General features: G+C 43.6%; 1 protein-coding gene across 6 annotated transcripts in view; it reads left to right on the forward strand.

The window, feature by feature from the left end:
• Positions 1-13,474, forward strand: part of pcbp4 (poly(rC) binding protein 4) — a 97,079-nt gene that overhangs the window by 17,686 nt on the left and 65,919 nt on the right. Inside the window, exon 2 of one of the 6 annotated variants that reach the window (XM_067395887.1) lies at positions 3,595-3,640. The exons of the other annotated variants lie outside the window; for them this stretch is intronic. The gene's annotated coding sequence lies outside the window, so the exon portion shown is untranslated. The remainder of the gene's footprint in view (positions 1-3,594; positions 3,641-13,474) is intronic. 6 annotated transcript variants of the gene reach the window in all.

Below are 13,474 nucleotides of genomic sequence, written 5' to 3' on the forward strand. Positions count from 1 at the left end.
ACTGGTTCTTTGAAGATATTCTGCATGCAAATTGAAAAAGTTGGCAGGTGTCACCATTCACTAAGGACACACAGCCTATCAGCTTGCATGTTAATCACTTTCCATGCATCCTAGATCTGTCTATTTTCACCTTTTTCTTCCTTCCTCCCCTCCTCTCCCTGCTGTGCACCTGTCCATCACAATGACAGACATTTGGGATGTACCCTTGAAAAAAAAAAATCTACATGGAAATCTGCTGTTGTGACAGACAGAAAGACAAGGGTCCTGTATTTGTAGATGAATCTTAGCCAGAAAAGGCTAATCTAAGAGCAGATTCTGTTCGTAATGCTCTTAGTCTCCGCGCCCCGACCAATCAGAACTCTTCCTAGTACAGTTTGTCTCCTGCTGTGATTTCCCACAGGGCAAAAGGTTGGATGCACGTTGGCTCGCTGTCAGTTGTCCACATGGTGTTGATGTGAAGTCATTATTCTCAAAGGACTGTCACAAGTCTTGATGAATGTCATGAGACGTATTAATTGAAAGGTTTGAAGTGTTGTTCTCAATATCAGTGATGAATGTTAAAGGATTAGTTCACTCTAAAATGAAAATTACCCTAAGCTTTACTCACCCTCAAGCCATCTTAAGTGTACACAACTTTCTTCTTTCTGATGAATACAATCTGAGTTATATTACTAAATATCCTGACGCATCCGAGCTTTATAATGGCAGTGAACGGGACCAATGAGTATGAAGTTGTAGGACGTACCGTGAGCATTTTGGATTTTGAATATGGAAGGCGGTCTGGCAGAAGCAAGATATTTTGCTTTATAACTTGTTAAATATGGATATTTTTCTTACACAAACACATCACTTCGCTTCAGAAGGTCTTTATTAACCCCCTGGAGCCATGAGTACACATTTATACTCGTTGGTTCCGTTCACTGCCATTATAAAGCTCAGGTGTGTCAGGATATTTATTAATATAACTCCGATTGTGTTCTCCTAGGATGGCTTGATGGTGAGTAAAGCTTGGGGTAATTTTCATTTTAAAGTGAACTAATCCTTTAAAGGTGCCGTAGAATGGAAAATTGAATTTATCTTGGCATAGTTGAATAACAAGAGTTCAGTACATGGAAATGACATACAGTGAGTCTCAAACTCCATTGTTTCCTCATTCTTATGTAAATTTGATTTGTTTAAAAGACCTCTGAAGAACATGCGAATCTCAACATAACACCGATTGTTACGTAACAGTCGGGATCATTAATATGTACGGGGCAATGTTTGCATATACCAGCCCATGTTCAAGGCATTAGACAAGGGCAGGATGTCTGGATGATATTTTTAGTGATATTTGTAAATTGTCTTTCTAAATGTTTCGTTAGCATGTTGCTAATGTACTGTTAAATGTGGTTAATGTTACCATCGTTTCTTACTGTATTCACGTCACCTATAGCACCCAACTGTAATAAGGTTTATTGCGACACTCGCAGGTCCTACGAACCCATCCTCTCGTTTGCATTTCACCTCAAGCGTGACCACCAAACATGCTGTCTGGGATTAGACTCAAAGGTCATATGTCCCAGTAAGTGTGCCATTTATGGTGAGATGAAAGAGAACTGTTTGAAGAATAGCTTTGAATACCTGCCAGGACATGTGCCTCTCGACTGAAGAGCAGCATGTAGGATTTTCCTTGTGTCTCAAGTACACAAGTGGCTTCAAATGAGGTTTTTCCACACATGGCTTCCCAGAGCCAAACACAAAAGACCTTGTTGTAGCAGTGAGATGGTTTCTCATTAGAGAGCTGGCTGCTTTTATCCAGTTCTCTGACTTTAAGCACTAGTGTTGTACATTTTAAGATTTGGCTTTTGGATTACCGCCATGATAGATTATACAACTGGTGGTCGAGACATTTTAGATTGCTTGCTGCTTAGTATCCTAGTTTATTTTGCTTACAAAACAAGTCAGAAAACAAGACCTCCACACTTTTGTGCTGATTTAAACCAATGTTGGGCAGATAACTTGCACATTGTAGTTTGTTACTACTTACAAATTGCATGACAAAAATTGTAGTTAGTAATGTAATCTAGATCACTCAGTTTAGGTCATGAATTCTGTCTACTTTTTGATTACTTTTGACCTAACTTGTTTAAAATCTCAAGGAGTCTCCAAGTAAATATTTTAGGTAAGAGGTCTGACAAAAAAAGTTTGGGGATCTCTGCATTACATGAAAAACCAATAATAAACACGGAAACAGTTTTCCAGGTTGGAAATATTTTTTGTCCAGAGTCTTCTTTCCAGATCAATAATTAGTGAAGGTCACAGGATATGATGAAAACATAGTGTTTCACAGCATCATTGTTTAGTAATTTGCATAATTATTCATCTCATACATGGTATAAATGAGAGGTGCTTTTGTCCCCAAATTTGGAAGCATCACAAATTTATTTCCATGAAATTTACTTGGCCATTCTATATTGTGAATATAGTTAAAGCTAAACTGCATGACACACAACAGGATTTTTTAGAAAGAAAAATTTATCATGTAATAAAATAAATTTATCATTTATTTTATGTAATCTATAAAAAAGTGACTGTAATCTGGTTATGAGCATTTTAAAACATAATATAATACAATTACAAGTACTAGATTTTTAAAATCTGATTAAAGCTGCTGTCCGTAACTTTTTTTGTGTTAAAAATTTACCTAAAATTGTATAATGAAAATGTACAACATGAATCCATTTTCCAAACCGTGTTTTTGTCTTACCCTGAATCATTATGGTACACTCATAATAAGTGTTTATATTCTGACTATTTCAAACAGGACTGGTAGGACCCGCCGCAGAGTATCACAGTAACTGCGTGACTCGCCATAGACATACATGGAGAAAAGTAGCTCCGGCTACAATGTTCTTCCGCAAGATGCATGCAGTTCTGTTTATTAACCGCTAGAGGGCCAAAAACGCGGACTGCAGCTTTAGGTAATCCAGATTACATGTAATCAGTTACTACACAGCACTGGTTATTGGTAAAAAATTGTTTCCTAGTAAACAACCTATAAAAAGGTGCTCTAAGCGATCCTGGGTGGAGTAACTTCCTGTTGACGTTCGAAGTGTTGTCAAACAAAACAGAGTCTAGCTAGACCCTCCCTCCCCCTCCTCCTCCCCCTCCGCCTCCCCTCCATGCTTCCTGAAACAGTCATGAACGTGCATTTAAAATCATTCTTGTTGGTTATTGGCTGGAGCGTGTTTATTATGATTTGTGGTCTAGGCTGCACCAGTTTGTTTTTATTGCCGTTTTCGGAGCTTGTGGCGACTACAGAGATCGTGTTTTTATACAGTGTGTTCAGGGGACAGGCAGCTAGCGGATAGTGAGGACATGTTTGCTGTACAGTATGTGACAAAAATTTTTTTTGGCCTAAAAACGCGTGACATCACTTAGAGCACCTTTAAATGGAGTATTTTGGCTTTAAATTGGGATTTCATTATTTCTAAAGACAGACTCATGAGATCAATGTGGGTTTCAGTAACTTATGGGACAGGAACTGGCAGGTCATGTTGGAATCATGCATATCAATTATTTTTATTTCTTGTTTTTTCCTGACACTCACAGTTGCCAATTTGGGTGCCTGTTTTGGAGCGCTGGCATTCTAGGCAAAGTAAGCGCCCTCATTTAACCACTGGTTCTGCTGTTTTATTGGTGTGGCTTCACTCCAGCATAAATGAATAGGTGTTCTAGTGCATTGCTCTGTCTCTGCTCAGCGCAGTGTGTAAATTTGTGTTTAAAGAGTGTTGAAAGAGGAGTAACCAACATAATTTAAGTATCAAGAAAATATACACATGGGCCACTTCAATTTAAGCTTAGCCATGTTTAAACCATGTCTAGGTAACAATTTATAAAAAAAGTTATATGTATAAAAAGTTTTTATTTTATTTTTTTATTTACTATTCTCGAGTGAGTGCGTGGGTGAGTGAGAGTGAGTGAGTGAGCAAGTGGGTGAATGAAGCAGTGGGAGAGAATGAGTGAGTGAATGGGTGAGTGAATGGGTGAGTGAGTGAGTGAGTGAGTGAGTGAGTGAGTGAGTGAGTGGAATGAATGAAGTGAGTGAGTGGGTGAGCGATTGAGCAAGTGAGTGAGTGAGAGTGGAATGAATGAAGTGAGTGAGTGAGCAAGTGAGTGAGTGAGTGGGTGAGAGAGGTGAGTGAGTGAGTGGAATGAATGAAGTGAGTGAGTGAGTGAGTGAGTGGAATGAATGAAGTGAGTGAGTGGGTGAGCGATTGAGCAAGTGAGTGAGTGAGAGTGGAATGAATGAAGTGAGTGAGTGAGCAAGTGAGTGAGTGAGTGGGTGAGAGAGGTGAGTGAGTTAGCGAGTGAGTGAGCGGGTGAGAGAGGTGAGTGAGTGAGTGAGTGGAATGAATGGAGTGAGTGAGTGAGCGAGCGATTGAGTGAGTGAGTGAGCGAGCGATTGAGTGAGTGAGTGAGTGAGAGAGGTGAGTGAGTGAGTGAGTGAGCGAGTGAGTGGAATGAATGGAGTGAGTGAGTGAGTGAGTGAGTGGGTGAGAGAGGTGAGTGAGTGAGTGAGTGAGTGAGTGAGTGAGTGAGTGAGTGAGAGATTGAGTGAGTGAGCGAGTAAGTGAGTGAGAGGATTGAGCAAGTGAGTGAGTGAGAGTGGAATGAATGAAGTGAGTGAGTGAGCAAGTGAGTGAGTGAGTGGGTGAGAGAGGTGAGTGAGTGAGTGGAATGAATGAAGTGAGTGAGTGAGTGAGTGAGTGAGTGGAATGAATGAAGTGAGTGAGTGGGTGAGCGATTGAGCAAGTGAGTGAGTGAGAGTGGAATGAATGAAGTGAGTGAGTGAGCAAGTGAGTGAGTGAGTGGGTGAGAGAGGTGAGTGAGTTAGCGAGTGAGTGAGCGGGTGAGAGAGGTGAGTGAGTGAGTGAGTGGAATGAATGGAGTGAGTGAGTGAGCGAGCGATTGAGTGAGTGAGTGAGCGAGCGATTGAGTGAGTGAGTGAGTGAGAGAGGTGAGTGAGTGAGTGAGTGAGCGAGTGAGTGGAATGAATGGAGTGAGTGAGTGAGTGAGTGAGTGAGTGGGTGAGAGAGGTGAGTGAGTGAGTGAGTGAGTGAGTGAGTGAGTGAGTGAGAGATTGAGTGAGTGAGCGAGTAAGTGAGTGAGAGAGGTGAGCGAGTGAGCGGGCGAGAGAGGTGAGTGAGTGAGCGGGCGAGAGAGGTGAGTGAGTGAGCGAGTGAGTGAGCGAGTGAGTGAGTGAGCGGGTGAGTGAGTGGGCGAGAGAGGTGAGAGAGTTGAGTGAGTGAGCGGGTGAGAGAGCAAGTGAGTGAGTGAGAGAGGTGAGCGGGTGAGCGAGTGAGTGAGTGAGCGGGTAAAAAAGTTATATGTATAAAAAGTTTTTATTTTATTTTTTTATTTACTATTCTCGAGTGAGTGCGTGGGTGAGTGAGAGTGAGTGAGTGAGCAAGTGGGTGAATGAAGCAGTGGGAGAGAATGAGTGAGTGAATGGGTGAGTGAGTGAGTGAGTGAGTGGAATGAATGAAGTGAGTGGAATGAATGAAGTGAGTGAGTGAGTGGAATGAATGAAGTGAGTGAGTGGGTGAGCGATTGAGCAAGTGAGTGAGTGAGAGTGGAATGAATGAAGTGAGTGAGTGAGCAAGTGAGTGAGTGAGTGGGTGAGAGAGGTGAGTGAGTTAGCGAGTGAGTGAGCGGGTGAGAGAGGTGAGTGAGTGAGTGAGTGGAATGAATGGAGTGAGTGAGTGAGCGAGCGATTGAGTGAGTGAGTGAGAGAGGTGAGTGAGTGAGTGAGCGAGTGAGTGGAATGAATGGAGTGAGTGAGTGAGTGAGCGAGCGATTGAGTGAGTGAGTGAGTGAGTGAGTGAGTGAGTGGGTGAGAGAGGTGAGTGAGTGAGTGAGTGAGTGAGCGAGTGAGTGGAATGAATGGAGTGAGTGAGTGAGCGAGCGATTGAGTGAGTGAGTGAGTGGGTGAGAGAGGTGAGTGAGTGAGTGAGTGAGTGGAATGAATGGAGTGAGTGAGTGAGCGAGCGATTGAGTGAGTGAGTGAGTGAGTGGGTGAGAGAGGTGAGTGAGTGAGTGAGTGAGTGAGTGAGTGAGCGGGTGAGAGAGGTGAGTGAGTGAGTGAGTGGAATGAATGGAGTGAGTGAGTGAGTGAGTGAGTGAGTGAGTGGGTGAGAGAGGTGAGTGAGTGAGCGAGTGAGTGAGCGGGTGAGAGAGGTGAGTGAGTGAGCGGGTGAGAGAGGTGAGTGAGAGGTGAGTGAGTGAGCGGGCGAGAGAGGTGAGTGAGTGAGCGGGTGAGAGAGGTGAGTGAGAGGTGAGTGAGTGAGCGGGCGAGAGAGGTGAGTGAGTGAGCGGGTGAGAGAGGTGAGTGAGTGAGTGAGTGGAATGAATGGAGTGAGTGAGCGAGCGATTGAGTGAGTGAGTGGGTGGGTGAGTGAGTGAGTGAGTGAGTGAGTGAGTGAGTGAGTGAGTGAGTGAGTGAGTGAGCGGGTGAGAGAGGTGAGTGAGTGAGCGGGTGAGAGAGGTGAGTGAGAGGTGAGTGAGTGAGTGAGCGGCTGAGAGAGGTGAGTTAGTGAGCGAGTGAGTGAGTGAGTGGGTGAGAGAGGTGAGTGAGTGAGCGGGAGAGAGAGGTGAGTGAGTGGAATGAATGAAGTGAGTGAGTGAGTGAGTGGAATGAATGAAGTGAGTGAGTGGGTGAGCGATTGAGCAAGTGAGTGAGTGAGAGTGGAATGAATGAAGTGAGTGAGTGAGTGAGCGATTGAGCAAGTGAGTGAGTGAGTGGGTGAGAGAGGTGAGTGAGTTAGCAAGTGAGAGAGGTGAGTGAGTGAGTGGAATGAATGAATGAAGTGAGTGAGTGAGTGAGTGAGTGAGTGGGTGAGAGAGGTGAGTGAGTGAGTGAGTGAGTGAGTGAGAGATTGAGTGAGTGAGCGAGTAAGTGAGTGAGAGAGGTGAGCGAGTGAGCGGGCGAGAGAGGTGAGTGAGTGAGCGGGCGAGAGAGGTGAGTGAGTGAGTGAGCGAGTGAGTGAGTGAGCAGGTGAGTGAGTGGGCGAGAGAGGTGAGAGAGTTGAGTGAGTGAGCGGGCGAGAGAGGTGAGCGAGTGAGTGAGCGGGCGAGAGAGGTGAGTGAGTGAGCGAGCGAGTGAGTGAGAGAGTGAGTGAGTGAGAGAGGTGAGCGAGTGAGTGAGCGGGCAAGAGAGGTGAGTGAGTGAGTGAGCGAGTGAGTGAGTGAGAGAGGTGAGCGAATGAGTGAGCGGGTGAGTGAGTGAGCGAGTGAGTGAGTGAGCGGGCGAGAGAGGTGAGTGAGTGAGCGAGTGAGTGAGCGGGCGAGAGAGGTGAGTGAGTGAGTGAGCGGGCGAGAGAGGTGAGTGAGTGAGCGAGTGAGTGAGTGAGCGGGTGAGAGAGGTGAGTGAGTGAGCGGGCGAGAGAGGTGAGTGAGTGAGCGGGCGAGAGAGGTGAGTGAGTGAGTGAGTGAGCGGGCGAGAGAGGTGAGTGAGTGAGTGAGTGAGTGAGTGAGCGGGCGAGAGAGGTGAGTGAGTGAGTGAGTGAGCGAGTGAGTGAGTGAGAGAGGTGAGCGAATGAGTGAGCGGGTGAGTGAGTGAGCGAGTAAGTGAGTGAGCGGGCGAGAGAGGTGAGTGAGTGAGCGAGTGAGTGAGCGGGCGAGAGAGGTGAGTGAGTGAGTGAGCGGGCGAGAGAGGTGAGTGAGTGAGCGAGTGAAAGAGGCGAGTGAGTGAGTGAGCAAGTGAGTGAGTGAGCGAGTGAGTGAGTGAGAGAGGTGAGCGAGTGAGCGGGCGAGAGAGGTGAGTGAGTGAGCGGGCGAGAGAGGTGAGTGAGTGAGCGGGCGAGAGAGGTGAGTGAGTGAGTGAGTGAGCGGGCGAGAGAGGTGAGTGAGTGAGTGAGTGAGTGGAATGAATGAAGTGAGTGAGTGAGCGAGTGAGTGAGCGGGCGAGAGAGGTGAGTGAGTGAGTGAGTGGAATGAATGAAGTGAGTGAGTGAGAGAGGTGAGTGAGTGAGTGAGTGAGTGGGTGAGAGAGGTGAGTGAGCGATTGAGTGAGTGAGCGAGTAAGTGAGTGAGAGAGGTGAGCGAGTGAGCGGGCGAGAGAGGTGAGTGAGTGAGCGAGTGAGTGAGCGGGCGAGAGAGGTGAGTGAGTGAGTGAGTGAGTGAGTGAGTGAGCGAGTGAGTGAGTGAGCGGGTGAGTGAGTGGGCGAGAGAGGTGAGAGAGGTGAGTGAGTGAGCGGGAGAGAGAGCAAGTGAGTGAGTGAGAGAGGTGAGCGGGTGAGCGAGTGAGTGAGTGAGCGGGCGAGAGAGGTGGGCGAGTGAGTGAGCGGGCGAGAGAGGTGAGTGAGTGAGCGAGCGAGTGAGTGAGAGAGTGAGTGAGTGAGAGAGGTGAGCGAGTGAGTGAGCGGGCAAGAGAGGTGAGTGAGTGAGTGAGCGAGTGAGTGAGTGAGAGAGGTGTGTGAGTGAGCGAGTGAGTGAGTGAGTGAGCGGGTGAGAGAGGTGAGTGAGTGAGCGAGTGAGTGAGTGAGTGAGCGGGTGAGAGAGGTGAGTGAGTGAGCGAGTGAGTGAGTGAGCGGGCGAGAGAGGTGAGTGAGTGAGCGAGTGAGTGAGTGAGTGAGCGGGTGAGAGAGGTGAGTGAGTGAGCGGGCGAGAGAGGTGAGTGAGCGAGTGAAAGAGGCGAGTGAGTGAGCGAGTGAGTGAGTGAGTGAGCAAGTGAGTGAGTGAGCGAGTGAGTGAGTGAGAGAGGTGAGTGAGTGAGCGGGCGAGAGAGGTGAGTGAGCGAGTGAGTGAGTGAGTGAGTGAGCGAGTGAAAGAGGCGAGTGAGTGAGCGAGTGAGTGAGCAAGTGAGTGAGTGAGCGAGTGAGTGAGAGAGGTGAGCGAGTGAGCGGGCGAGAGAGGTGAGTGAGTGAGCGAGTGAGTGAGCGGGCGAGAGAGGTGAGTGAGTGAGTGAGTGAGTGAGTGAGCGGGCGAGAGAGGTGAGTGAGTGAGTGAGTGAGTGAGTGAGTGAGTGAGTGAGTGAGCGGGCGAGAGAGGTGAGTGAGTGAGTGAGTGAGTGAGTGAGCGGGCGAGAGAGGTGAGTGAGTGAGCGAGTGAGTGAGTGAGTGAGTGAGTGAGTGAGTGAGTGAGTGAGTGAGTGAGCGGGCGAGAGAGGTGAGTGAGTGAGCGAGTGAGTGAGTGAGTGAGTGAGTGAGTGGGCGGGCGAGAGAGGTGAGTGAGTGAGCGAGTGAGTGAGTGAGAGAGGTGAGTGAGTGAGTGAGTGAGTGAGTGAGCGGGCGAGAGAGGTGAGTGAGTGAGTGAGTGAGTGAGTGAGTGAGTGAGTGAGTGAGTGAGTGAGCGGGCGAAAGAGGTGAGTGAGTGAGCGAGTGAGTGAGCGGGCGAGAGAGGTGAGTGAGTGAGTGTGTGAGTGAGTGAGTGAGCGGGCGAGAGAGGTGAGTGAGTGAGTGTGTGAGTGAGCGGGTGAGAGAGGTGAGTGAGTGAGTGAGTGAGCGGGCGAGAGAGGTGAGTGAGTGAGTGAGTGAGTGAGCGGGTGAGAGAGGTGAGTGAGTGAGCGGGCGAGAGAGGTGAGTGAGTGAGTGAGTGAGCGGGTGAGAGAGGTGAGTGAGTGAGCGAGTGAAAGAGCTGAGTGAGTGAGCGAGTGAGTGAGTGAGAGAGGTGAGCGAGTGAGCGGGCGAGAGAGGTGAGTGAGTGAGCGAGTGAGTGAGTGGATTGTGAGTGAGTAATTATTTTGCAAAAAAGTTCTTATGTCATTAATTAAGAGACTACATGGAATACTTGTATTTTTAAAAATGTATTTGTCATGCTGCAAACTTATAAATGGATATTTTTATAAGTAAATTTAAATAAATGGAGATTTAAATTAAACTAATGAAGGAAAAGTTAATTTAAAAATAACAAAAAAAATATATATATATAAAAATGACTTAAAAATAATTACACTTTCTCTTTTTAAAACCTAAAATCTCAAGGACAAATACTAAAATCTCTATCCTCAATGGCAATTTCCAGTAATAATAATAATAATAATGATATATTTTATATAATTTTGGGGATAAAATAAAAAAGTGTTCTTAAAAGGTTTAATGAGATTCAGTTAAATGACAGCTCCTCTGAGTGATATCCAATTCAAATAGAACAAAATGAAGACAATAAAATACAGAGGCAGTCCTCTGGCTGCAAGAGAGGGATCTTGACATCCGTGCACCTGCATTTTTAATTTCCACCCTGACCACTCCACAGGGCTCTAGTTCCTCCACGAGAGATCAGTCAGAGCCAGATGGAGATGTCTTTTCCCGCAAGTCATATACTCTTTCATTCCCCTATCTCTCTCTGTCATGAAGCAAAGTACTTTACTGAAGACGTCTCCTGCCAGTGCTCCGCCATCACAGGGTCTCAGGCAAGCTGATGTGCTTCAAATGTAAAAATAGCATGACGTACTGTCTGCCGATTGGCAAAAAATGATTTGTTAGCCTTCTCGCTCTTTAGTGGATGGTAAAACACAGGAGCCAAAAAAACAGAGACTTGCAGATGTAATCGAATGAAGAATCACTCGGCTCAAATTACAGCCAATTTAGGCACAAGGACAAAACGTACATATCCATAATGTGTCCTCATTACATTTTCTGGTTAGTGAAGCCATTCAGAGATCAGGTGACAGACGAATTCAGGAAAAGCGGAAAGAAAGAAAGAAAAAAGGGCAGAGGACTCTGGTTTACGTTTTGCTCAGACAAACATCACTATTGGGGTTGGGATTTGAACATTTGTATATGGAAAATAAATAAAAAAGTTTCAAAATCACATAGACTTTCATTGAAGTGAGGGACTTTGAAATATGTGTATTTACAGTTCTGTTTTAATAAGTGGTATTTTATAAAATAAAAAAATAAATAAAAAATACTATTTTAATTTTATATACTGAAGTCAGTACATTCATTAAGTATTTCTTGTTTCCAAAAATGTCTTCCTCAAAAGTACTAAAAGATCTGTTAAGGAACTTGAATGATTAAATTCTTTATTATTCTCAATCCTTCTTTGTACTCTGCACATCCTCTACCTTTAATCCTCTGCAAAGTTTATTTCACTAAAATTATCAGAGTCAAAGTTCAGTAAAGGATTAGTTTATCAGTTACGCTGCGCTGAGATAATCGAGAGCAAGCCACTGTAGAAAAATCTTTATTTATTTATTTATGAACTCTTTGAAAGTCTTATCCCAATCCACCGGAGTTCTTTATCCATTCTTATCCTGCTCTTAACCTTTGAATCTCTACAGACTCTCATCAGGCATCATTGCAGGGAACAAAGCACCCTGATAGGTCTATATGATGACTATTTCAGATGAGAAATGCCATGCTTCTAATTGACACATTTATCTTGCTTAGGAATATTTTGAAATCTGTATGATAATTAACTAGTTTATGTTTCCTCCCAAGTGTCACAATGTCCTATTGTAAAATATTACAAAATATCTTCTGGCACTCAGTGAGTAAGGTACAGTTTGAAGTCATATTATGTTTTTGTAAAGAATTTGACACACAAACCCTGGATTTTTTTTTTTTTTTGTAAATTCGGTTTATTAGATATTAGATATTATTGTCTACCCTGTTACCCTGTTACATAAAACATACATTTATATCTGTAATTTTTTTTTAATAATTATAATAACAATAATAATGATGATAATAATAATAATAATAATAATAATAATAACAACAACAACAACAATGAAAACATCAGACATCATGTCCCAAATTTTAAACACTGTTGCAAAAATTACAAACAAAAGATTATTGGTTTGTTTTTTTTTATTTATTGTTTTATTGTTTGTTTGTTTGTGTCTTCCCTGTTATTTACAACCCTGCTACTTATTCTAAAATCAGTGTTTTATTTATACATCTATTATAAATGTATCTGTATTTTTTTATTTATTTTTTTATAATAAAAATAATAATAACATTAGAACATAAGAAATGCCTCAAATTTGTAAACAGGGTTGCAATTAAATGAATTAAAGAAAATATTCTATATTAATTTGTTTTGTCTTACAATCTTAAAATATTTTATTTTCATTTATTTTATGTATTATATTCAAGATATGTTATCTCATTTTGTACCCTATTTCTTGAAAGGACTTCTGTTCTCTGTTATCCTTTTGTCTTCTCTACAGTATTAAGTTTATATTTAAACATCATGTGATTTATCCTTTGCATGTTTATGGAAAAAATATCCATGCCCTAATCTGCAGTGGTCTAACAGATAGGAAGAGTTCCCGTAAGCAAGCAGCAAGTAATGTGAGTATCCATAACCTGAACCGCCTGACCGTTCTAAAACTATTGATCATAGGACTCGACAGCCCCATCCCAGCATCTCTAGTGGGTTCTCGGGTTGCTTGCATCATCATCATTGTGTGGAACCAGAGTAAAGCGACAGATTGATAAAACGACCTTCAACCCAGACAGAGGTCAAAGGTCCAGATAGGCGTTTCTCCTAAATGACAGGCCATACATAGTCACAATGGCTTAAGGTCAGAGCTGGAACAAGGACTAGAGAAGGATGAAAAGAAGGGTTACTCAACTGTATAAGAGCATAAATGAAAACAAGGGAGGTAAGAAATTCATTTTCCATAGTTTAAGAGAGTGTAAGGTAAAACATGCTTAAGTTTTTATGTATCAAGGGATATTTTTTTTTTTTAGTTTACATTTGAAAGTACCTCTATTTTTGTCCTACTTTTTAATTCTATAACTTTAGCCATACAAAACAGAACTTTTAAGTTAAAGCCTGTTATATTTTACAGAAGGGTACGAAACAAATGCACGCTAAATAATTCCCAACAGGACTGTATCACATATATTTTTAGATGTGCTTTCTAGCTATGATGTGTCTGTCGGCAATGTGACCGAATGTATCCTGAAAATTGGTTGTAATCTGAGAGAATCGGCAGCATATGTAGGGATCTCGCCTGAGGGGCTAATGTGTCCCGTGAGAGCAAAGTGGTCCCCGCTGCAGAGCGCCCATTTACTCCTGCATGAAGAGGATTTTAACAGATGATTGCTCAATCTGAAGTGGGCTACATGTCATTAGCGAGCCTTGGTTCCGTGTCCTGTGAGAAGACTCAGTCTAGATGCTTAGCCTTGTGACGTTGGCCGTTTGAGGTTAGATTTCATTAGTGATAAGGACATTATCATGTTTAGGCCAAAAACATCATTTTCACAAGTATGCCAATGTGAGCTACTAGCCAATGCAGACTTGTATATACTTAAAGGGATCATGGCATGATTTTTTTTTTTTTTTTTTATTATTATTATTATTTTTATGTTAATATGTTCCTTGAGGTTCACTTATAATGTTAATACAGTTATACATATATACACTATATTGCCAAAAGTTTTGGGACGCCTGCCTTTAAATGCATATGAACTTTAATGACATTCCATTCTTAATCAGTAGGGTTTAATATGGAGTTTAACCACCCTTTGCAGCT

This window comes from Chanodichthys erythropterus, chromosome 10 (assembly GCF_024489055.1).
Source record: "Chanodichthys erythropterus isolate Z2021 chromosome 10, ASM2448905v1, whole genome shotgun sequence".
In the NCBI taxonomy this organism is placed as follows: domain Eukaryota; kingdom Metazoa; phylum Chordata; class Actinopteri; order Cypriniformes; family Xenocyprididae; genus Chanodichthys; species Chanodichthys erythropterus.